This window comes from Leopardus geoffroyi, chromosome B3 (assembly GCF_018350155.1).
Source record: "Leopardus geoffroyi isolate Oge1 chromosome B3, O.geoffroyi_Oge1_pat1.0, whole genome shotgun sequence".
Lineage (NCBI taxonomy): Eukaryota > Metazoa > Chordata > Mammalia > Carnivora > Felidae > Leopardus > Leopardus geoffroyi.
Window position 1 is genome coordinate 147,285,637 of NC_059337.1, and position 26,065 is coordinate 147,311,701.

At 43.4% G+C, this 26,065-nt stretch overlaps 1 long non-coding RNA gene and 1 gene segment (V, D, J or C); one reads left to right on the forward strand and one right to left on the reverse strand.

Annotated features, from left to right (window-relative positions):
- Positions 1-26,065, reverse strand: part of LOC123584377 — a 271,648-nt gene that overhangs the window by 180,552 nt on the left and 65,031 nt on the right.
- Positions 1-26,065, forward strand: part of LOC123584388 — a 180,578-nt gene that overhangs the window by 116,766 nt on the left and 37,747 nt on the right. The window lies entirely within an intron of this gene.

Below are 26,065 nucleotides of genomic sequence, written 5' to 3' on the forward strand. Positions count from 1 at the left end.
AGAGAGGGCCCCATTTGCATGTCCTCTGACATATATATCAAGCTCCAGACTTAGATTTGCTTGTGTAAAGTGAATGACAGGGTTAGGGACGCACTTCTATATTAGTTTGTGTGGATGGCGGTGTGACAATATGAAGAATTCTTTTTTTTTCCAGTTTTGGATTTTTACCTTTATTAATGGAGGCTTCGGCATAATCTTTAAGAAACATTTACCTCAACAGCATGATCACGCATTATTTTCTCTTAAAATATTTTAATTTTTAAATTTTTAATTAGTATTTATTTTTAGTTTTAAAAATTAACATCCAAATTCGTTAGCATATAGTGCAACAATGATTTCAGGAGTAGATTCCTTAGTGCCCCTTACCAGTTTAGCCCATCCCCCCCTCCCACATCCCCTCCAGTAGCCCTCTGTTTGTTCTCCATATTTATGAGTCTCTTATGCTCTGTCCCCTCCATGTTTTCATATTATTTTTGTTTCCCTTCCCTTATGTTCATCTGTTTTGTCTCTTAAAGTCCTCATATGAGTGAAGTCATATGAGTTTTGTCTTTCTCTGACTGACTCATTTCACTTAGCATAATACCCTCCAGTTCCATCCACATAGTTGCAAATGGCAAGATTTCACTCTTTTTGATTGCCGAGTAATACTCCATTGTATATATTTACCACTTCTTCTTTATCCATTCATCCATCAATGGACATTTGGCTCTTTCCATACTTTGGCTATTGTTGATAGTGCTGCTATAAACATGGGGGTGCATGTGTCCCTTTGAAAAGGAACACCTGTGTCCCGTGGATAAATGCCTAATAGTGCAATTGCTGGGTCGTAGGGGAGTTCTATTTTCAGTTTTTTGAGGAATCTCCGTACAGTTTTCCAGAGTGGCTGCACCAACTTGCATTGCCCCCCAAAATGCAAAAGAGGTACTCTCTCTGCATCCTCGCCAACATCTGTTGTTGCCTGAGTTGTTAATGTTAGCCATTCTGACAGGTGTCAGGTGATATCTCATTGGGGTTTTGATTGGCATTTCCGTGATGATGAGTGGTGTGGAGCATTTTTTCATGTGTCAGTTGGCCATCTGGATGTCTTCTTTGTATAAGTGTCTATTCATGTCTTTTGCCCATTTCATCACTGGATTGTGTTTTGGGTGTTGAGTTCGATAAATTCTTTATAGATTTTGGATACTAACTCTTTATGTGAGATGTTATTTGCAAATATGTTCTCCCATTCTGTCAGTTGAATTTTAGCTTTGCTGATTGTTGCCTTCACTATGCAGAACCTTTTGATTTTGATGAGGTCCCAGTAGTTCATTTTTGCTTTTGTTTCCTTGCCTCTGGGGACGTGTTGAGTAGGAAGTTGGTGCGGCCAAGACCAAAGATGTTTTTGCCTGCTTTCTCCTCGAGGATTTTGATGGCTTCCTGACTTACATTGAGGTCTTTCATCCATTTTGAGGTTATTTTTGTGTATGGTGTAAGAAAGCGGTCCTGGTTCATTCTTCTCCATGTCGCTGTCCAGTTTTCCCAGCACCACTTGCTGAAGACACTGTCTTTATTCCATTGGATAGTCTTTCCTGCTTTGTCAAAGATTAGTTGGCCATACATTTGTGGGTCCATTTCTGGATTTTGTATTCTGTTCCATTGATCTGAGTGTCTGTTCTTGTTTTTTTTTTTTTTTTTTTGGCATTTATTTATTACTTTTCAGAGACAGAGACAGAGCATGAGCGGGGGAGAGTCAGAGAGAGAGGAAGACACAGAATTCCAAGCAGGCTTCAGGCTCTGAGTTGTTAGCACACAGCCTGATGTGGGACTCTAACTCAAGAACTGCCAGATCGTGACCTGAGTCAAAGTCAGATGCTTAACAGACTGATCCACTCAGATGCCCCTGAGTGTCTGTTCTTGTGCCAGTACCATACTGTCTTGATGATTACAGCTTTGAAGGATAGCTTGAAGTCTGGGATTGTGATGCCTCCTGCATTGGTTTTCTTTTTCAAGATTTCTTTGGCTATTCGGCGGCTTTTCTGGTTCCATACAAATTTTAGGATTATTTTTTCCAGCTCTGTGAAGAATGCTGGTGTCACTTTGATCGGGATTGTATTGAATATGTAGATTACTTTGGGTACTATCAGCGCTTTTACAATATTTGTTCTTCCTATTCAGGAGCATGGAATGTTTTTCCATATTTTGTCTTCTTCAGTTTCTTTCATAAGCTTTCTATAGTTTTCAGTGTAAAGATTTTTCACCTCTTTGGTTAGATTTATTCCTGGGTGTTTTATGGTTTTTGGTGCTACTGTAAATGGGATAGATTCCTTGATTTCTCTTTCTGTTGCTTCATTGTTGGTGTATAGGAATGCAACCGATTTCTCTGCATTGATTTTAAATCCTGCCACTTGGCTGAATTCATGAATCAATGCTAGCAGTTTTTTGGTGGGGTCTTTTGGGTTTTCCATATAGAGTATCATGTCATCTGTGATGAGTGAAAGTTTGACCATCTCCTGGCCAATTTGGATGCCTTTTATTTCTTTGTGTTGTCTGAGTACAGAGGCTAAGACTTCCAATACTATGTTGAATAACAGTGGCGAGAGTGGACATCCCTGTCTTGTTCCTGACCTTAGGGAGAAAGCTCTCAGTGTTTCCCCATTGAGGATGATATTAGCATGGGGTCTTTCATAGATGGCTTTTATGATCTCGAGATATGGTCCTTCTATCCCTACTTTCTTGAGGGTTTTTATCAAGAAAGGATGTTGTATTTTGTCAAATGCTTTCTCTGCATCTATGGAGAGGATCATATGGTTCCTGTCCTTTCTTTTATTGATGTGATGAATCACGTTAATTGTTTTACAGATATTGAGCCAGCCCTGCATCCCAGGTATAAATCCCACTTGGTCGTGGTGAATAATTTTTTAATGTATTATTGTTTCTGGTTGAATAATATCTTGTTGCGGATTTTTGCATCCATGTTCATCAGGGAAATTGGTGTATAGTTCTCTTTTTAAGTGTTGTCTGTGTCTGTTTTTGGAATCGAGGTAATGCTGGCTTCATAGAAAGAGTTTGGACGTTTTCCTTCCGTTTCTATTTTTTGGAACAGTTTCAAGAGAATAGGTGTTAACTCTTCCTGAAATGTTTGGTAGAATTCCCCTGGAAAGCCATCTGGTCCTGGACTGTTGTCTTTTGGCAGATTTTTGATTACTAATTCGATTTCCTTACTGGTTAAGGGTCGGTTCAAATTTCTATTTCTTCCTGTTTCAGTTTTGGTAGTGTATATGTTTCTAGGAATTTGTCCATTTCTTCCAGATTGCCCATTTTATTGGCATATAATTGCTCATAACATTCTCTTATTACTGTTTTTATTTCTGTTGTGTTGGTTGTGATCTCTCCTCTGTCATTCTTGATTTTATTTATTTGGGTCCTTTCCTTTTTCTTTTTGATCAAACTGGCTAGTGGTTGATCAATTTTGTTAATTCTTTCAAAGCACCAGCTTTTAGTTTCATTGATCTGTTCTACTGTGTTTTGGTTTCAATAGCACTAATTTCTGCTCTAATCGTTATTATTATTTCCTGCCTTCTGCCGGTTTTGGGTTTTATTTGCTGTTCCTTTTCCAGCTCTTTAGTCATAAGGTTAGGTTGTGTATCTGAGATCTTTCTTCCTTCTTTAGGAAGGCCTGGATTGCTATATACTGTCCTCTTATGACCACCTTTGCTGCATCCTAGAGGTTTGCGTTGTGGTGTTATCATTTTCATTGACTTCCATATAGTTTTAATTTCTTCTTTAACTGCTTGGTTAGCCCATTCATTCTTTAGTATGTTCTTCAGTCTCTAATTATTTGTTACCTTTCCAATTTTTTTCTTGTGGTTGATTTTGAGTTCATGGCATTGTGGTCTGAAAATATGCATGGTATGATCTCGATCTTTTTGTACTTACTTAGGGCTGATTTGTGTCCCAGTATATGGTCTATTCTGGAGAAAGCTCCATGTGCACTGGAGAGAATGCATATTCTGTTGCTTTAGGATGAAATGTTCTGAATATATTTGTTAAGTCCTTCTGGTCCAGTGTGTCATTGAAAGCCATTGTTTTCTTGTTGAATTTTGATCAGGTGATCTGTTCATTATTGTGAGTGGGGTGTTGAAGTCTCCTACTATTATCATATTCTTATAGGTGAGTTTCTTTATGTTTGTGATTAATTGATTTCTATATTTGGGTGCTCTCATAATTGGCGCATAAATGTTTACAATCGTTAGGTCTTCTTGGTGGATAGACCCTTTGATTATGAATGATGTAATGCCATTCTGCATCTCTTGATGCAGTCTTAATTTTAAAGTCTAGATAGTCTGATATCAATATGGCTATTCCAGCTTTCTTTTGTTGAACATTAGCATGATAGATGGTTCTCCATCCCCTTATTTTCAATCTGGAGGCGTCTTTAGGTCTAAAGTGGGTCTCTTGTAAAACGCGTATAGATGGATCTTGTTTTCTTCTCCATTCTGTTACCCTATGTCTTTTGATTGGGGCATTGAGTCCATTGACGTTTAGGGTGAGTACTGAAAGATAGGAGTTTATTGCTATTATGATGCTTGTAGAGTTGGAGTTTATGGTGGTGTTCTTTGGTCTTTCTAATCTTTGTTGATTTTGGTATTTATTTCTTTATACAGATATATTTTGATCTTTTCTCCCCTCAGAGAGTCTCCCTTACAATTTCTTGCAGGGCTGGTTTAGTGGTCACAAACTCGTTTAATTTTTGTTTGTATGGGAATCTTTTCATCTTGCCTTCTATTTTGAATGACAGCCTTGCTGGATACAGAATTCTTGGCTGCATATGTTTCTGATTTAGCACACTGAATACATCCTGCCACTCCTTTCTGGCCTGCCAAGTTTCTGTGGATAGGTCTGCTAAACCTGATCTGTCTTCCCTTGTAAGTTATGGACTTTGTTTCCCTGTTGGTTTTATGATTCTCTCCTTGCCTGAGTACTTTGTCAATTTGACTATGATGTGCTTGTTGATGGTCGGTTTTGGTGGAATCTAATGGGAGTCCTCCGTGTTTCCTGGATTTTAATGTCTGTGTCTTTGCCCAGGTCAGAAAAGATTTCCGTTATGATTTGCTCACATAACCCTTCCACCCCTATTTGTCTCTTCCACTTCTGGGACCCCTATGATTCTCATGTTGTTCCTTTTTAATGAGTCACTGATTTCTGTAATTCTTAAATCTTGCTCTTTTGCCTTAATCTCCCTCTTTTTTTCTGCTTCATTATTCTCTATAAGGTTGTCCTCTATAACGCTGATTCTCTGTTCTGCCTCATCTATCCGTGCCACCGCTGTATCCATCCATGATTGCAGCTCACTTATAGCATTTTAAATTTCATTCTGGCTATTTTTTACTTCTTTTATCTCTGCAGAAAGAAATTCTAATCTATTTTTGACTGCAGCTAGTATTCTTATTATTGTGATTCTAAATTCTGGTTCAGAAATCTTGCTTGTATGTGTGTTGGTTAAATCCCTGGCTGTCGTTTCTTCGTGGTCTTTCTTTTGGGGTGAATTCCTTCGTTTTGTCATTTTGAAGGGAGAAAAGGAATTAATGAGGTCGAAAAATTGAAATTAAAAGATAAAATTACAAAAATATTAAAATTAAAAATTAAACACACACAAGCAAATTGAATGGAATATGCTAGATCCTAGGTGTGTTTTGTTCTGGGTGTTGAACTTGGTTTGATAGAGAAAAAAATGGGAGGGGGAGAAAAAAAAGGAAATAATTTGAGAATTTGAAAAAATGAATACACTGAAGTAGACTGAAATGAGATAGTGGGAGTAAAATATAGTTTGAAAAAATATAAAGAAAAGTAAAGAATATAATGAAAAAAGAAAGAAAAATATTTTTAATAAAAATTAAAAATAAATGTGATTTTTTTCTTTTTCTGTATTCTAGAAAAAAGAGAGGAAATGAAAAAGAGAAAAAAGATAAAAACAGTAAAAAAAGGAAATCATTTGAAAATTCAAAAAGTGCATACACCATAGTAGACTAAAATAAAATGATGGAAGTAAAATAGAATTTGAGAAAATTTACATAAAAGCAATCAATATAGTAAAAAAATTAAAGAAAAGTATTTTTAATAGAAATTGAAAGTAAAATCAAATTTTTCTCATTTTGCATTCCAGAAAACTACAGAAACGAAGAAGAGAAAAAAAGAACAAGAAAGAAAAAATAAAAAGGAAATTGTTTCGAAATTTGAAAACGGGAATACACTGAGGTAGAGTAAAATAAAATGATGGAAGTAAAATAGAATTTGAAAAAAATACAGAAATGTAAAAAATATAGTAATAAAAATTAAAGAAAATATTTTTAATAATAATTGATAATAAAAATAATTTTTTCTGTTTCTACATTCAAGAAAAAGAAAAGTGTAAAAGAGAAAAAGAAAAAAGAAAGAAAGTTGAGTAGATGATTCGGCTAACAGATTGAAGTAGGACTGAAATTACTTCCTTATCCCCTAGATGTCAGTCTATGTAGCTCTTCATAGTCCATAAAGTAAGTGGCAGTGAGATTTGTGTTCCTGAAGAGCCCAGTTGGCCCAGTTGGGCGGGGCTCAGTGTAATGGCTCAGTGCCTCAGTATCTACTGGGGGGTGTTGTGCTGCTCACTGAATTCCGTCCATGATAATTGGTGGGAGGAAATATTGGCATCAGCTCCTTCTCTAGTCCCTGCAGTTGGAGTTTCCAGCCACCCCTGTTCAGGAAGCCCTCACATAGAACGATCTGTACTCATGGGTCCCAGGCTTCCTTCAGACCCCGGCCTTCACCCTGCCTTTGTCCAATCCATTGGCACACCTGGCAGCTCAGGGCTCTTATGTTTTATCTCAGGAGCTCTATCTGGGTGTGAGTACACCAAATTGTATGAACTCAATGCGACAGGGACCCCACTGATCCTCTGGGACAGTGTCTTGCTGTGATGTGGTTGGAGCTGGTTATCCCAGAATGGCAGTTGCATGAACACTAGCAGCTTGGAGTTCATGTTGAGGAAGAACAAGAAGGGAGCGTTCAGTTAGCTGCTCTCAGCAGAGGCTCCTATGCTAATGACCAGGGCAGTGCAATGGTGCCTGTCAGCTCTCCTGCCCCATGAGGGGCAATGCCCTGTCTCCCAAATGCACTCCAAGAAGGTAACTGTCTCACCCGATATGACCCAGGGGATCCTCAAACCGCAGCAGTCCCTATGGGCCTCGGTGCTCCTTCTCCACAGGAGCACTGCTATGCCCACCAGGCTCCACCCCAGTGAAGGCATGGACTTCTAAGTCTTCAGTTTTTGAACTCGACATTTACAGCAGGTTGACTTGTCATGATTGCCTTTATGTGTCATCTTGACTGCGTCATGGGTGTCCCGATTCACGACTGTTTCTGTGTATGTCTGTGATGAGTTTCCAGAAGAGATTGGCATTTCCATCCATGGTTTCTTTCTGCCTGGGCATCACCCATTCCATCATAGTTCTGAGTAGAATCCGATGCAGAGGGAGGAAATATTCCCTCATTTTTACTTCCCGTGTGCTTCTTTGAACTGGAACATTGGTCTCCTCCTGCCCTTGTTCTTAGACTTACATCATAGGCTCTGCAGGTTCTGAGACTAGACACTAGTTCAGAATCAGGCGAGAATTATACCACTGGTTTTCCTGGCTCCCCAACTTGTGACAGTATCATGGGACTTCTCAACATATTTTGTCATGGACCAATGTGCTTTGGGTTCTGTTGCTCGAGGGAATCCTGACTAATACATGGAGAAGATTTATCTCTTGTTTAGAGGAATTGAATAAATCTGTAGCTCATTTAAATTCCTGAGTAGCAAAGTGCCATGAAGGAAGTGTCCCGTTGTTTGATTGGGACAAGGGCTGGGTGAAGATAATGGGGAGCTGTGGGAGGTTGTGGTCCTGGCTGCACAGGGAGTGCATCTGGGAATCATGTAAATGTTCAGCTATTGTGCCTCAGGAAATCTGTAATTCACTCCTGTTGAGGGACAGGAGGAAGCAATGCAAACAACCGTGTCTTTGTGCATGTTAGGGTAGTTTTCCTAGGAAAACAATGATCTAATTCACACCGCTAATAGGTAAACACAGAATTCTGTGTCCAGAGAGGCTCCTTGGAGAAACTGCTGTGTGGAGAGGAAGCCCCAGACCCTGAGAGGAAACCTTCCTGTAACCTCTATCTACACCTGCTCCTGGCAACACAAAGCAGAATTGTGCACAGTGTGCGCCCCCTGGTGGTGCTGATCCCCTCCTGCAGGGAGGTTTGTGTCTGGGCTCCCAGCGAGGTCCCCTCACCCTGTCTCTTGCACAGTAATATGTGGCCTTGTCCTTGGCCCACAGGTTGTTCATCTGCAGATACAGCGTGTTCTTGGAGTTATCTCTGGGGATGGGGAATCGGCCCTTCATGAAGTCTGCATAGCTTGTGCTACTTCCATCATCATAAATATATGCGAGCCACTGCAGCCCCTTTCCTGGAGCCTGGCGAACCCAGCTCATTCCATAGCTACTGAAGGTGAATCCAGAGGCCACACAGGTGAGTCTCAGGGACCCCCCCAGGCTGCACCAGGTCTCCTCCAGCCTCCACCAGCTGCACGTCACACTGGACACTTGCAGACACAAGACATCTTGGTCAGGAAACTGTTACACATCTATTGGTCTCACTCATATCCACTCACATCCTCAGTGTCTCTCGTTCACCATGAATTACCTTTTAAAAGATTAACCAGAAACACCCAGCCAAACACAAACTCCATGGTGAGGTGTCTGTTCTGTCCTGATCTAGAATGGGAACACCTGGGACTCCCGGGACTGGGGCTGCTCTCCCAGCTGCAGAGTCTGGGATGGGCTGGTTTTATCAGCACAGAGAGGACCCCATTTGCATATTCTCTGACATTTATATCACGCTCCAGTGTTAGCTTTGATTCTTTAAAAGTGAACGACAGGGTTAGGGTGTGTTAGGTGCTGAGACAATATGAATAATTGTATTCAGTGAGTACAGGTATATTTTCAGTCCTGTGTGCATTTTTACAGTTCTTTCATCAACATAGATCATTTTCACTCTACAAGTATTTTACATTCTTTTTGAAGTTTAACCCAAAATACTTTATTCTGTGCCATTTTCACTTGTATAATTTTGTTATTTATTTTGCATGTATTTTCATGCTGGTGTGTAGAATCACAGGTGGTTTATTTTTATTTTCTTTGTTCATTTTGCATTCTGCTCTTTTCCTCATTAAAAAAACTGGTTCTAATATTTTTTGTGGTATCTCTAGGGTTTTGTTATGTTTAAGATCAATGTCACCTGCAAACAAGTAATTTTCCTTCCTCCTTACTGATTTAAATGTCTTTTATTTTTTTTATTCCCTATTTTTTTCTGGTTACGTCTTCCAGTTGTAGGAGAAGAAAGCTTTTCCCTTCTTTTCTTCTGGGATTTAGCCAGTGTAAGGATTCAATTGACATAAGACATACGTACAGGGGAGAATAAATTTCATTTTGCAAGTGCCTGGCCTTCCTAATGATATGACACCCAGAGAAAGGACAAAGCAGGTGGCACTTGTGATTTTCAGACAACAAAACATTGGATTTGGCAAGAGTTAAGTTTGGGGTATTATGTTAGTCACCAAGTAAGTAGGTTTGTTTGCACAGCCTTCTTGTCCCTGTGTTCCTTATTCTGGTGCTAACGATGGTTCTTCCCTCTTGGTACACGGAAGGGAGATTTATATCCTTTTGTCAAGGGACGATGGCGAGTCTGACTGTACTTGGACTCTTTCTCAAGTGACTTTCATCCAAATAAGCAGTGTGACAAGATGACATAGTTTGAGGTGGCATATGTATTCTTCACGTTATCATGGGGAATGCTTATGTTAGGGGTGACCATCATTGCCTGGCTCCTGATTTGACAGGAAAGCCTTCAGCATTTTACCGTTCAATATGCTGTCAGGTGTGGGCTTTTCATAGTGGCCATGATCATGTGGAGGTAATTTCCTTCAGTTCCTTTTTAATTGGGTTCTTTTTTTTTTTTTAATTTTTTTTTCAACGTTTATTCATTTTTGGGACAGAGAGAGATAGAGCATGAATGGGGGAGGGGCAGAGAGAGAGGGAGACACAGAATCGGAAACAGGCTCCAGGCTCTGAGCCATCAGCCCAGAGCCCGATGCGGGGCTCGAACTCACGGACCGCGAGATCGTGACCTGGCTGAAGTCGGACGCTTAACCGACTGCGCCACCCAGGCGCCCCTAATTGGGTTCTTTTTAAATGATGAACGTGTGTTGAATTTTGTCTAATGTTTTTTTGAATCAATTAATGATGGCTTTGATTCAATCATTCCCTCTGTTAATGGAGGACATCACATTTATGCATCTGTGTATGTTGAAGGATCCTTGCATCCCTGGATGAATCACACTGGATTATGTTGTATGATCCTCTCAATGTTCTGTTGAATTCAGTATGCTCAGATTTTGTGAAGGAATTTTGCATGTATGTTCATTTGAGATAGTGACCTGTAGTTTCCCTTCATGTGGTGTATTTCTTTGGTTTTGGTGCAAAAACAATGCTGTCCTCACAAATTTCATTTGGGAGTGCTGTTTTTTTATCAGTGTTCTGTAATAGTTTGAGAAATATTGGCATTAATTCCTCTTTATATACTTAGTACAAGTTTTAATAAAGCCATGGACTCCTATGCAGATTTTTTGGAGGGTGAGGTTTTAGATAGAGAAATCTTATTAATGTTTCTTTTGTTCATTTTGTATTTTTCCATGAAACAGTCTTGGTGGACTACATTATGGCATAATATGTATAATTTGTTCTTGGTGATCTAATTGATGGCCTATAAATACCTAAGTTTTTCTTTAATGATCCTTTTCATGTCTTTAGTTCAGTTATGTCTCCTCTTTCAATTCTGATGGCATTTGTTTGAGTCTTCCGTATTTCCCCAGGCTACCTATTTGTTTCAAATTTTACTTACTTTTCCAAATACAAATTTTTATATAATTGATTTGTTTTCTGTATTTGTGATAGTCTCTATTTTCTGTCTGCTTTATCTTTTTATGGTATATTTATGTTTATCTTGTTATGTCAATAAAAATGCCAATGAGTTTTTTAAGGAACCTGAAAAATATACAATTCATATGAAAGCACACAACACATGGAAGCAACAAAACAATCATGACGTGGAGAGAACCTGGAGACATCACACTTCTCTCTTTCTAAAGATATTGCAGAGGTACATTAACCACAACAGTGTGCTGCTGGCATCAGATGAGACATTTAGACCAGTGGAGCTCATTATGGAGCCCAGAAGTAGACGTTTGCAGATGCAGTCAGCAAATCCTCCACGAGATTTCCAACAATGCACAGTGGGGGGAGGATAGTGTCTCTTAAACATGGTGTTGACTAGGGGCACCTGTGTGGCTCGGTAAGTTAAGCATCCCACTTCCACTCAGGTCATGATCTCATGGTTGGTGGGTTCGAGCCTCACATCAGGCTCCTGCTGACAGCTCAGGGCCTGGATTCTGTTTCTGCCTCTATCTCTGTGCCTCCCTATTCATGATCTGTCTCTCTCCCTCAAAAACAAAGTAAAAATTAAAAAATAGTATTGATATATACATGCAAAATAATAACATTTGGCCATAGTCTTGCTTCATACATATACATCGACACAAAAAAATCTCAAAATTGATGACGGATTAAGAAGAACACTTGAACCTAAATGCCATCAAAGAAAACATGAAAGATACACATGATGACATTCACTTGAGAATGATTGATTTGATATAAAAGCAAAGTCACAGAGAACAAAGCAGGCAAGGGGGACTACATCATACTAGAAAAGGGGCAAGAAAATATTTGCAGAGCTAGAAGGCAGTCTATGGGAGGGTAGACGTTACAATAAAAAATATTGAAAAGGGGTTAATATCCAAAATGCAGGAGGGACGATAAGGTGTTCTCATTTCCCTGCCATCAGACCACACCTCAAGCTTCCCCCTTTCCCTAATGGGACCCACCTCCATTCAAAGTGCTCCTCAGAGGATGAGTCTTAAAGATGTGCCCACTAGTGTCTGGGCCTCACATACACAAGAGGATGGATTTCCCCCAGTGCAGAGCCTGTGCTCAGGGGGCCTGAGAAAGGAACTGCCCCCACCCATCAGTAGCCAGATGCCCTGTCTTGCTGCAGAGGGACGACCTGACCCTGTGATAGACTCTGTTACCGCAGGATGTTCTTGCTTTACCTCCTCACTGTGTAACACCCCAATCTTGTGAGTAAAGAAAGAACAGAATTTGATTCAGAAGGCAAAGCTACTGATTTGTACAATGTAGGAACCATAAAGTCTTTTGTCATCTATTACACCCCCCCCCATCTTTTGTCCCTAACCGCCATGAGTACCAGAGGACAGAGGACTTTTTTCCAGCCTGCCTATAATTCCTGCCCTATTATACGCAACTGATCTTTCTGCTAAAATTGCTAACAGTCACTCTCCAGCTCAAACCGTGAGGAGACTGCCACTGTCTCTCCAGCGACTGACAGAGCTCACAAGGCTGTCAATTACACAGCCAAGATCAGAGGCCCCTGTCCTTTCCTTCACTTTAGAAGCCTGCCTTTTTCCCTGACTTGGACTATTGTTTATCATGTAAGTTCCTCACAATGGGAAAAGACAGGTGGACAGATAATGATTAGATGGGATGTACATTGGGGTTGAGTGGGCCTGCTGAGGCCCCTTTCTTCTCTCCTTTGGTCTTGCACCAACCCCATCAGATGGGATAATTAAGAAACTGAGAGACAGTGGGTTCTTCCCAGGCACCCACTAAACCTCTGACTAAATTATTTCCCAGGGCACTACTTGTAAATCTCTCCAAGTTTTGTATAATATCAGCAGGCCCCAGGGAGTCCCTCTAGCCCCTCCCTGCCCACTGGGGCTCTCCAGATGGATTTGACCAATTGGCTTCCTGTTTGGTTAATGACCGCATGTTTGGTGGATGGACTGATGCTGTCTGACTGGACATGCCAATGCCACGGCTGTGGTAAAAAATGTAATGCCTGAAATGGTTCCTGGATTTGCCATTCCATTATGGATTTAGCCAGACCAAGAAACTCACTTCAGCACATAGACAAACTACGTACTTGCAAAGACTTGGGGGTGATAATTAGAATTACATAACCCACATCATCCTTAATCATCACAGAAGAGGACGATGAGGATATGTGGATTAGGGGAACAGATATGGAACATGAAAAACTAGACACAAAAGTCCTTCAGGAAAAATCCGCCTGGAAACTGGCCTGGAACATCCAGAATCGTTTTCCTTGGCCCTTAATGAGATTTGGAATGCTCCAAATATCAGGCAGGGACTGACCCCCTTTGCAGTAGTATTTTAGAAAGGAATCCTTAACCCTTTCTTTACTGATTGAGTGAACTTCATGATAACTTATATGACCAAGTTGATGCCATGCATAGCCATGTCCAAGAAGTAACTGGTACACTTGGGTCATATCATCCACAGACAATAAGAACATGGCCTCTGCCACTGCCTAGCCTTGCCACTCTTTCTACAGAATATGGGATGCTTATCAGGTCTTCAGAGAGCACCCACTGCCACCTCGCTGAGAAGGACCTTATGACGAACTCCTAACCGACTACACTGCCATCAGAATTAGGGAAAGATTCCTCTGGATTCACGCAAGCTGCACAAAATAGTTCCAGATCGCCATTGTCAAGACCGTGGATGACCATCCCCACGATGACCATTGGTAAGGATTCCCAGAGCCAATTCCCAGGCTCCGGAAGCACATAGTAGGTCACGGATAAAAAAACTGCATTTCCACCTAGTTTCATTTTCCGGCTCTTTCTTGTCAGGAAAAAAAAAACTTTTTAAAATGGAGCCTACCCTTTCCCCCACCATTAAAAGACTGACTACATTTCCTGCTCTCCCTCTGAACCCCTATGACTGTCTGTCTTCAGACTGCATCTGCCCCATTCACCTGTGTAGTTATCTCGGCAGGTCAGACACAGACCCCTACACAGGTTTTCCAAGTCCCGTCTACAGTAAATAATCAGTGTGACTGTCAAGTGTTTTGACATCAGGATACCAAGTAAGCCCCCAAAGTAGTGTTATTTCCTGCCAATGCAAGCAGGTGAACGCACCATGTGGATGGACAAATGGAAGGCTGTGGTATCCACAACCAGCACGACAATGTCACTCTGCCTTTCCTTCCACTGCATTGATTGGGACCACAACTTTGATGGAAGCTTCAGGATGGTCCTTTGCTCAGGTGAGGTATTGGGAGAGAATATTTCCCTTTGTATGAAGACAGTCATGGTGCTGGGTTCTCTCTCTCGGTGACATAGCAAGGCAACCAGGTGCCAGATGGTCACTAGGTGCTCCAGGGTAACCCCCATGGCACAAACACTTTCCAGATCCCAAAATGTTTCATTGGCACTCAGACAACCTGTGCATCAAGTGGCATAGCTGAGCCACTTCCACGTAAAGCTGCCTAAATGCACAAATCATATGAAAGTAGACCGAAAATCTGGAGTAGCTCAGTCAGGTGACAAAACCCACCTTATACTGGTGAAGGGCTGCAGGCCTCCCATGTCTCACAAACTTTCAGGAATGCATGATAATTGACCAGTGACAGTGACCCTCAATTGCCCAGACCAGTGGGAACTCATGACAGGCTCTACATGAGGTGGTCAGGCTAACATCTTGGCACTGTTTGGGCTGTTAGGAATTCCCAAGGCAGCAGGGTAGAGATGTACAGGTTGAGAGCAGACTGTGGCTGGGACTCCTTGGTCATCGATGCTGAATGGGACATACTGGCTAGCTCAGTCACGACAGAGTCTCCCCTGTGGCCCTTGAGATACCCTCCACTGCCTAGACAGTCTTGGGAATGTGAGCCATCTTATGGACAGCTGGGCATTTACATTTCAGTAGTCAACTGTAAAGTGCCACCTGTTAGGAGGGGGCTTTAATGCCCGTCAAGTGGGCAGACTGAAAGGAGAAATGGTGTGTTTAATGTTCCCCTCCTTCAGTAAATCTTGAATTGTGGGGTGCAATTACTCAGTCCTCTATTGCACACAATATTGATGTGCATATACTGTCTTAATTGGATGTGTGGTGCGGTGCAATTTGCAATCCTACAGACTCCTGATATGTAGCTCCCCCCAGGAAAACCAGGCACTGGGTTTGTTCCCACTGGCCTTGATGGCATGTGAGGGCATCCACACCATTAAGAAGACAATACAGGGTCAAAGGGCCCACGGTTGCTAAAAGAGATTCAGTAAAGATTCTTCCAATAGTGACATCAAAGGGACGTTGAGACCCTTCTACTATCCCTCCCTTTATACCTGGTAAACTAAAGGGCACCACACTTATCTTTGGAGGGGTTCCTGGGAAGCACTGTACCTTGCTTCAGGGTCAATGAGAGAAATAAAGTGTTGTCTGTGTCTGTGTCCTACAGGGTAATTACAGAATATACAGGCAGTGTTCCCAGGAGGAAGGACATACTCCACAAACCTCCGGGTCCCTAGGCAGGGGCCTGGGCATCTCCCCACCCACTGGGATCTCAGCTCCCCCCTACCAGGGCTGTCATGTCCAGAGAAGTGATGGCACCCACCTGAAGGGTAGGAACAGCATTCTCTTGAAGATCCGAAAGAGTCTGATCAAAGTTTCTGACTTGTGTTCAGGCTGTCCTGAGATTAAGTCACTAGGGACCCCTCTTCACAGAGCTGTGCATAAAGAGACGTGTGGGCCTCATCTCTAGGGCAAGAGATCTGGGTTGAAGTTCCACCCCTTGAACGGGGCACTGCTGGGACCCTCCTGTGGGCTCCTATCTATGGAGGTGATGATCCCATCAGCATTTGCAGCAAAGAAGTCTTGGGCTTCTTGAAAATTCTCCTTTTCGGGGCGCCTGGGTGGCGCAGTTGGTTAAGCGTCCGACTTCAGCCAGGTCACGATCTCGCGGTCCGTGAGTTCGAGCCCCGCGTCAGGCTATGGGCTGATGGCTCAGAGCCTGGAGCCTGTTTCCGATTCTGTGTCTCCCTCTCTCTCTGCCCCTCCCCCGTTCATGCTCTGTCTCTCTCTGTCCCAAAAATAAATAAACGTTGAAAATTCTCCTTTTCACATGTGATTATGGCATGCATGCTAATGCCTGCTACACTAAAGCTGGTATTTCCATGAATTGTATTGGCACAAGGGTTAAAATCAGAGTGTCCTTCAAGAAGAACTCCTTAGATTCTGTTGTCAAGTGCTTCTCCTCCAGGTGAAAATGGACAAGGGCTCATGGGCACATGACATAAGGCAAAAAAAAAAAAAAAAAATTAAAACCCACACCCATTGAATTGTCCCCATTCTATCTTAGAGTTGGATTGCATCACCTGGGCTTGACCTCTCCCAGTAGGCCTGTGCTATCATGCCATAAAAATCCATCCGGAGAATCAGAGCTTCTTTCTTCCTATCTCTGTGGGCTCTGGGGCCCTGGGGAACCTCTTCCTCAGAGCCTTCCCCTTTTTATTTGGTCTGTGTCTCCTGCTCGGTGCCTCGGTGTGATTGTGATAGCCTTTTGATACAGTGAAAAGACTGGAAGCTCCGTAGGTTGTCTCTAAGTAAACAGGCTGTTGATACCTTGAGCTTTTCAGTGATTTATGTATCTGGGGCACTTGGACCAATCCAGACAGCTGTAGTATGTCAAGCGCTTAAAGCAACAGCTTGGAGCCAATTGTGAAGACCCACTAGAGCCAATCAATGTCCTTGTCTCCCTCCCTTTGGACAAATGATTCCAGGAAACCTTGCATTTTCATGATGGTGTAGTGCCTGTCACCATTTCTCTCTTTCACACTGGTCCGTGGATAGTGTAGTGGTGTAGTGGTCTTGACAGGGAGACCTGGGATAGAAGTTAGCTCCTCCCAGACACGTGTGCTGAGGCCTCCCACACTGAGGTGTCCCTGACAACACCTGTTAAATAGGGAGCCATTGTCAGCAGCAGTGAGGAATACAGCCAGTAGGGGAGGTTGCCTTGGTCGTGTCCTCCGCCCAGGGAGACATGATGCTCCTGGTTGAGTTGCCTCTGTCACTAGGTAGGCATGGCTAAGCAAACCCAACACCAGGGTACTGGCTGCAACACAGTGGACCCAGCAGCTGGCGTCTTCTTCGACACTAATCTAGGGATATGTTCTTCGGTGTCCAGCAATATGTCACTTGGAGATGAGTAGGAAATACACACCTCTGGAACCCCAGGATGGTGCCTGATTGTTGGTCTCTGCAGGGAGTCTGACCTTTTCTGGCACTGGTAACTTAGGGTGGGGGTTTCTGGCAACACCTGGCATCAGCCCAAAGCAAAGCTACAGACCACCAGCAAGCTCCAGCTCCTTCCCAGAGCAGCTGAGAAGTGGGAGTGAGGAACGAGTGAGCCATTCTCAGTGCTAACACATTGTTGGAGGGCACCACCTAGACCCCCAATCCCATCCCTGGGGACAAATGTGTTGGGGACCCCAGCTGTTGTACAAAATTAAGAACATGTAGACTGTATCCTGCTGAAGGAATAGGCAAGAGCCATTGCTCAGGGGGTGGACAGGCGGCTTCCTAGGCATCTGAGCTCTGGCTTTGGATACATGAGATGCATGGGGCCCTCCTGACTCAAGGTGGGGTTTCAGTGCACCCCCAACAAAGGAAATGGAGGCACAGGATTTATGACTCACAGGGCCCAGAAGCAAGGGTACACAAGGACCTTGGGAAGGGCAGGCCTCCTTCCCACAGTCCCAGTGAACAGGACATAGAAAACAGGGTAGCAAGTACCTGATTACTTGAGAATGGATGGGGCTGAGGTCCCTAACTTTTCACAGGCTCACCTCTGTGTGGTTATTCGAGAAGGCCCTCAGAAAACCCAAGTGGGAATCCGGGGCAGATCCTTATCTAAGGTTAAACTCACTGAAAAGTAGGCAAGAGAAAGAGAGCAGGGATTCACAGTCATCGGGCTCCAACTGGATGCCAGAGTCATCCATAGGCACTTGTGCCTGCCTTTCTGATTCATTTCATTGGGTGCTCTTTAAACCTAATGGTCTCCGTCTCCCACATTTGGAAATTTGCTCTCCAGGGAGGCACAGCTTGTGCTAGGTGGAACCTAATGCCAGTCCCCTTCCCTCACAGCCCACAGACACCCCAGTGTGGAACAGGCAGTGTGGGTGGGTGGTAGCCCTCCATTATCCTGAACCCACATTGGGACTGGCGGAAAACATTACCTGGAGAATGAGAAAATGTTCAGCATGCAACCGCACAGTTTTGGAGACAACTCATGAATTTGTCCCTGAAAGAGCTTGTGTGAACGTCTCTTAATTCTGGAAGCATATACCTCAGTTCAAGGCCCAGATGCTGACTCAGGTCCTCTGCACATAATCTCGGGCTCAGTTTGGGCTCTTGGAAGCTTAGATATATACGTAGAGGCCACAAGCATGCAGTTTTTAAGTTTTATTTCAGCGTTCTGGTCAGTGAGCCATGAGAGATGTGTGTCAGAGCCGTGATGTGCCTGTGGACCCCTGTGTCTCCTGCAGACCCCCGAAACGTGGATGTCAGCTCTGCAGCCTCATTACTGTATTTTCACACATGTGCCAGTTGGATTGTCTGTAGTTGTTCAGCAGTCAGGAGGAGGATAATTAGATTGTCGACAGCAACAATCAGTCCCTTAAGTTTCTCAGGGTTGATAATTTGACATTTGTGGCGACACCACAAGGAAGGCAGCTATTATGGCTTAAATGGGACCAAAAACCGCTATGGGATATACCAGGGATTCATGAGTTTGCCTGACTGACCCCATTCTTCTTGGAGGGGTCCACTGTCCGTGCTCCCAACAGTGCCTCGTCCAGTGCACCATGGAGGGTGCTTATGTGGCAATGGCAGTTCCTGTTATTGTCGCACGACCCTCTGTGACTGCGTTTCTCCGGGATACAGTCATAGTTCAGCTGAGCCACACTGCGACTGCAGTAGGTATCCTGACAGATGTTTCCAGGAGCACATGAAATACCAGTTTTCACATGACCAATATCGGTTGCGCTATGACATGAATCCAGCCGCACGCACCAGAACCCTGAGATCTCAGACGGATGGAATCCAACATGCTCTTGCAGCTGAGGGAGATGTGTGACATTCCTACACTGCAGCCTTCCACACGGCACGTCTGTATGGGAACAGGTTCAGCATTGAATTCCCCGGGGTCTTCTGCAGTGTCCATGTCGGCTGCCTTTGTGATTTATGGCATAGCAGACATCTTCACCTTTCCAGAATTTCTGCAAAGATTCCTTGGCAGTGCATAGTGCGGTCAGTGAATTTCCCATGATAGCAGCAGCCCTCTTCAGTGCACGGCGTTCCATCTTGCATACGGAAGTCATCAGGGCCCGACAAGGACACCCCACGGCAGGACTCTGGAAGATCACATATATTTTGGATTGGCCTGCCAAGTGTCCCAGCATCGAAATAGGTGCAGCTTGTATAGCATCTGCCTGTATTACATTTGTCCCCAGGGGTTAAAATACAATCACTCATACAGCATAGATTGCTATAGCACTGCTCTAAGGAGCTGCAGTCACAATGCTTGCCTGGGTCAGCTAAGTAGTTTCCGAAATGATTGTGGGTCAGGCTGTTATTTCAATGCACCACTTAGATGTTGAAGAGGCACTTGCCTAATCTGCCACTGATTATGTAGTGCATATGAATGAAGGAACACTTCCTGAATGCTTCAGGTATACGAGAGAATTGGGACCTAATGCAGTTGGACCTTTTCTGGCAAGCATATTCATCAGTGTCAACCCACAAACCAATATTTTTTGCAATCTGATGTGTTGCTATGACAGACATGAGTAAATAATGTCTGCCTAAATAACCCATCATGATAGGGCTTTGTGGATGGCATATACTACATACAACTGGACTGAAATTAACTTCATGGGATCCACTGCGAATCACAAGTAAGGATGAATGTGGTTTAAGAATTCGAAAACCCTTGGACTCATAGTATCGAGAAAAAAGGACTCTGATGCAACACATATTTGCCGATGTTAGCTGGATCTCTCTCATTATAAATTATCAGCTTGCACCATGGAGTCTGCACATGATCAAAAGACGTTATCAACCATGGAACTTCCTTGTTTGATTAAATATGCTCTACTCCTTTAAAACCCCCTGCGTCAGGGAGAAACCTCAGAGTTGGCTTTTGGACAGGAGTCTGCATTCTCACCAGTGGCTGGCCTTGTGCATAAAGCTCAAATTCCTTTCCTAGAAAACTAAAACTTTGAACCTTGACCTTTCCAGCAACAGGCAGCTGAATCGAGTTTTGATAACAATAAAACAGAGTGGAGTGGCAGTTGCCAGGGGCTGGCAGAGAGGCGCAATGAGGGTTAGATATCAAGGGGTGTGATTTTCTGCTTTGGAAGACGACTAAGTTCTCGAGGTCTTCTCCACAACATTACATGTGTAGTTAACAATATTGTACTGTGCGGTTAAAATTTAGGGAAGAGGGTGGGTCTCAGTTTCAGTGAGATCTTACCACAATACACGAGTTTTGCTTCTCACACAACGTATGCATGGACACACACTCTGTACTGATAAGTGAAAATAATTTTAAAAAATGTACATACTTTGGATCCTAACCCTGGGGATATGCTATTTACAAATGTCTTCTTCCAATCCGTAGGTTGCTTTTTAGTTTTGGTTATTGTTTCCTTCACTGTGCAGAAGCTTGCTATTTTGAGGTACTCCCAAGAGGTCATATATGTATGTATTTAATTTTCTTGTAATATTTTAAATTTAAATACAAGTGTGTTAACCTACAGTGCAGTATTGATTTCAGGTGTAGAATTTTGTGATTCATCACGTACATATAACACACAGCTCTCATTTCAACAAGTGCCCTTTTTTAGGCCCACCTCCCTTTTAGCCCACCTTACCCCCCTCCCCTTGGTTTGTTCTCTGTATTTAAGAGTCTCTTCCGGTTTCCAATTCTTTGTTTTTATCTTATTTTATTTTGCCTTCCCCTATGTTGTGTTTCTTATATTCCACATATGAATGAAATCATATGGTATTTGACTTTTTCTTACTGACTTATTTCACTTAGGTTAATACGTTGTTGTTCCACCCACATTGTTGTAAATGACAAGATTTCATTCTTTTTGATGACTGAGTAATATTCCATTGTATATATTTACCACCTCTTCTTTATGCATTCATCTCCTGATGGATATTTGGGCTCTCCCACAATTTGCTTGTTATTGATAGGGCTGCTGTAAACATTGGGGTCCATGTGCCCCTTCGAATCAGCATTTTGGTATCCTTTGGGTAAATACCTAGTAAAACAATTGCTCGATCACAGAATAGTTCTATTTTTAATTTTCTGAGGAACCTGCACACTGCTTTCCAGAGCGGCTGCACCAATTTGCATTCCCACCAACAGTGCAAGAGGGTTCCCGTTTCTCCACATCCTCTCCAGCATCTCTAGTCTCCTGATTTGTTCATTTTGGCCACTCTGACTGGCGTGAGGTGATATCTGAGTGTGGTTTTGATTTGTATTTCCCTGATAAGGAGCGACGTTGAACATCTTTTCATGTGCCTATTGGCCATCCGGATGTCTTCTTTAGAGAAGTGTCGGTTACAACATTTAAAATGTCAACATGGGGCGCCTGGGTGGCGCAGTCGGTTAAGCGTCCGACTTCAGCCAGGTCATGATCTCGCTGTCCGTGAGTTCGAGCCCCGTGTCAGGCTCTGGACTGATGGCTCGGAACCCTGAGCCTATTTCCGATTCTGTGTCTCCCTCTCTCTCTGCCCCTCCCCCGTTCACGCTCTGTCTCTCTCTGTCCCAAAAATAAATAATAATAATAAATAAAAATAAAATAAAATGTCAACATGACTGGGTTTTAGGTCATTTCTATCTGCAGTAAGGGTATCCTTCATGTCTCCTATGCTTTCCTCAAGCACAGCAAGTATCCTTATGATAGTTGTTAAAAATTCTATTTCCTTTTGAGAGTGTTTAGAAATTCTGTTTGAGGCATTTTAGTTATATGTGCTTTAATGATATCCCTGGCAATGACCTTTTATCGTTTTTTCTTTTGGGATGAATTCCTCCATCATGGTGTATGTCTATGTCTCTGCTTTCTGAAGTGTTTTAGAAAATCCTGTTTTGTTTTCTGCTTCTAGAGTAGTGTCTTTTTTGAGAAGTGTTCAATCGCTGTTGAGGGCTTGACACTTTAGGAAGCATTTGTTGCATATTCTGTGTGCACTGTGCTGACGTGCATTGGCTGCTCTGTCCCTCAGCTAAGTCCTCTGCAGAGTTTCTCCTTTTCTCCATTGATGAGTCCTTAGACATTGTCCACAATGTTGTGAGTTTTAAGCAGGTGAGTTTGTTCTGCCAGTTAAAAGAGGCTAATTCCTATTTCCCCTAGAGATGAAGCTATGCCTCACTATGGTCAGTAGACTTGGTGCCTTTGTGGGTATATGTCATCTTTTGAGGGAGGGGCACGGTGCTGATCTGGTTTCCAGGCCCTCTTTCTCTAGTAAGGAAGCACCTGAGGAAGGCAAGCGGGGGTATAGCTTGGTGTCAGTGGCTCAGCTTCTACTGGGAGGTTCTGTGCTGCTCACTGAATTCTGTCCATGCTGATTGGTAGGAGGAAATATTGGCATCAGCTCCCTGTCTAGTCCCTTGAGTTGGAGTTCCCAGCCTCCCCTGTTCAGGAAGCCCTCCCACAGAGAGAACAATCTGTACCTGTGGGTCCCAGGCTTCCATCAGAACCCTGCTTTCACCCTGTCTGTGTCCAAACCATTGGCCCATCTGGTGGCACAGGGCTCTTATGTTTTATCTCAGGAGCTCTAGCTGGGTTTGAAAACTCCAAATTATATGAATGCAATATGACCGGGACCCCACTGATCCTCTGTGAGAGGGTCTCGCTGTGCTGTGCCTGGAGTTAGTTATCCCAGGAGGGCAGTTTCATGAACACTAGGGCCTTGGAGTTCATGGTGAAGAACAACAAGAAGGCAGCGTTCAGTTAGCTGCTCTCAACAGAGGCTCCTATGCTAATGACCAGGGCAGTGCAATGGTGCCTGTTGGCTCTCCTGCCCCACAAGAGGCCATACACCCTTTACGAAATGCACTCTGAGAAGGGAACTGATCTCTCCCCAAGACGCCCAGGGGATTCTCAGACCACAATTCTCCCTGTGCGACTCTGCCCTCCTTCTCCACAGAAGCACAGCTGTGCCCACCAGGCTCCATGCCAGTGATGGCATGGACTTCTAAATCTTCAGTCTTTGAACTGCACATTTACAGGAGGTTGACTTGTCATGATTACCTTTATGTGTCATCTTGACTGCATCATGGGTTCCCAGGCTCCCCACTGTTTCTGTGGATGTCTGTGAAGTGTTCCAGAAGAGACTGGCATTTCTATCCATGGTTTCTGTCTGCTTGGGCATCACCCATTCCATTAAGGGTCTGAATAGAAACTGATGCAGAGGGAGGAGGAATTCCCTCAGTTTCACTTCCCATGTGCCTGTTTGAATTGGAACATTGGTCTCCTCTGGCCCTTGTTCTGCGAGTTACATCATCAGCTCTTCATGTTCTGAGACTAGACACTAGTTCAGAATCAGATGAGAATTACACCACTGCTTTTCCTGGGTCTCCAGCATGTGAGAGTGGAATGTGGGGCTTATCAATGTATTTAGTCATGGAAACCAAACCGTGCTTTTGTTTCTGTTCCTCGGGAGAATCCTGACTAATACATGGAGATGAATTATCTCTTCTTTAGAGGAATTGGATAAAGCTGTAGCTCATTAAAGTCCTGAGTAGCAAGTGCCAGGAGGGAAGTGTCACACTGTTGGTACAAGTGCTGGGTGAAGATAATGGGGGTCTGGGGGCTCCTGTAGTCCTGGCTGCACAGTGAGTGCATCTGGGACTTCTTTGGGACGCCTGGGTGGCTCAGTCGGTTAAGCAGCCGACTTTGGCTCAGGTCATGATCTCGCGGTCCGTGAGTTCGAGCTCCGCATCAGGGTCAGTGCTGACAGCTCAGAGCCTGGAGCCTGTTTCAGATTCTGTGTCTCCCTCTATCTGACCCTCCCCCGTTCATGCTCTCTTTCTCTCTGTCTCAAAAATAAATAAAAGTTAAAAAAATACTTTATAAAAAAAAAAGGTTCAGCTGTTGTGCGTCAGGAAATCTGCAATTCACTCATACTGAGTGACAGGAGTAAGCAATGCAAACAACTGTGTCTTTGTAAATGTTAGGGTAGTTTTCCTATGACAACACAGTTGTTAATTCAGAGAGTTAATAGATAAACACAGAATCCTGTGTCCAGAGAGGCTCCCTGGGGAAACTGCTGTGTGGAGAGGAAGCCCCAGACCCTGACAGGAAACCTGCCTGTAAACTCCATCTGCACCTGCTCCTGGGAACACAAAGCAAAATTGTGCACAGTGTGTGCCCCTGGTGGTGCTGATCCCCTCCTGCAGGGAGGTTTGTGTGTGGGCTCCCAGTGAGGTCCCCTCACCGTGTCCCTTGCACAGTAATATGTGGCCGTGTCCTCGGTCTTCAGGCTGTTCATCTGCAGATATAGCGTGTTCTTGGAGTTGTCTCTGGAGATGGTGAATCGGCCCTTCACGGAGTCTGCGTAGCCTGTGCTACTTCCATCAGTATTAATATATGCGACCCACTGCAGCCCCTTCCCTGGAGCCTGGCGAACCCAGTTCATGCTGTGGCTACTGAAGGTGAATCCAGAGGCCACACAGGTGAGTCTCAGGGACCCCCCAGGCTGCACCAGGTCTCCCCCAGACTCCACCAGCTGCACGTCACACTGGACACCTGTAGACACAAGACATCTTGGTCAGGCAACTGTCACACATCCACTCTTTCTCAGTCATGTCCACTCACATACTCAGTGTCTCTCGAGCACCGTGAATTACCTTTTAAAAGAGCAACAAGGAAAACCCAGCCCAGCACAAACTCCATGGTGAGGTGTCTATGTTCTGTGCTGATCGCAGAATGGGAACACCTGGGACTCCCGGGGCTGGGGCTCCTCTCCCAGGTGCAGGGCTGGAGCTGGACTGGTTTAATCAGCACAGGGAGGGCGCTATTTGCATATCCTCTGACTATATATCAAGCTCCAGACTTAGATTTGTTTCAAATTTAAAACCAGTGTTTGAGAGTCACTTCTAGATCACTCCTTGCAGAAGGGACTGTGACAGTGTAAATAATTCTCATCTGTGAACACAGTTATGTTTTCATCTGTGTTTGCCATTTTACATGTCTTTCTCCCAGCAGGTCATGTGTGGTATGTTATTTTACTTTTTAGTGAAATTTAATCCTAAATACTTTATTTTGTGCCATATAATTTTAATGTGTGTTTATTTTTGTGTGACAGAGAGAATGAGAGAGAGATCAGAGAGAGAGAAGGGGACAGAGAATCCCAAGCAGGCTCTGCACAATCATTGCGGACCCTGCCTTAGAATTAAACTCAGGAACCATGAGATCATGACCTGAGCCAAAATCAACAGTAGGCACTTAAGGGATTGAGCCACACAGGTGCTCCATTTTGTGCCATTTTCAATTGTGTGGTTCTGTTATTTTTTTCATATACTATGTTTTTGGTGTATGGAAATACAACATATTTTTGTATGTTGATTTGTACCGTGAACTTTTCCTGAGGTTATTAGTTCTAATACTTTTTTTGTGGAGTTTCTAAGGTTTCACTGTATGTAAGTTCGTGTGATTCTCAAACAAATAATTTTCTTCTTACTGATTTACATGTCTTTATTTCATTTTCTTACCTAATTTTTATGGGTGCATCTGCAACTTGTAGGAGCAGAAAGCTTTTTCCTTCTTTGCTTCTGTGTTCTTCGTCTGGTCTAAGGATTCAGTTGACATAAGACAGATCTACAGAAGAGAATAAATTTCATTTTGCATGTGCACAAGCTTCCTAATAATATGACACCCAGAGAATGAAGAAAGTAGGTGGCACTTGTGCCTTTTTGAATAAAAAACAATGGATTTGCGAAGAGTTAACAAGACAGAGATTTGGGTTTGGACAAGTCAATTAGTGAGGAATTAACAAGGCTTGTTGGC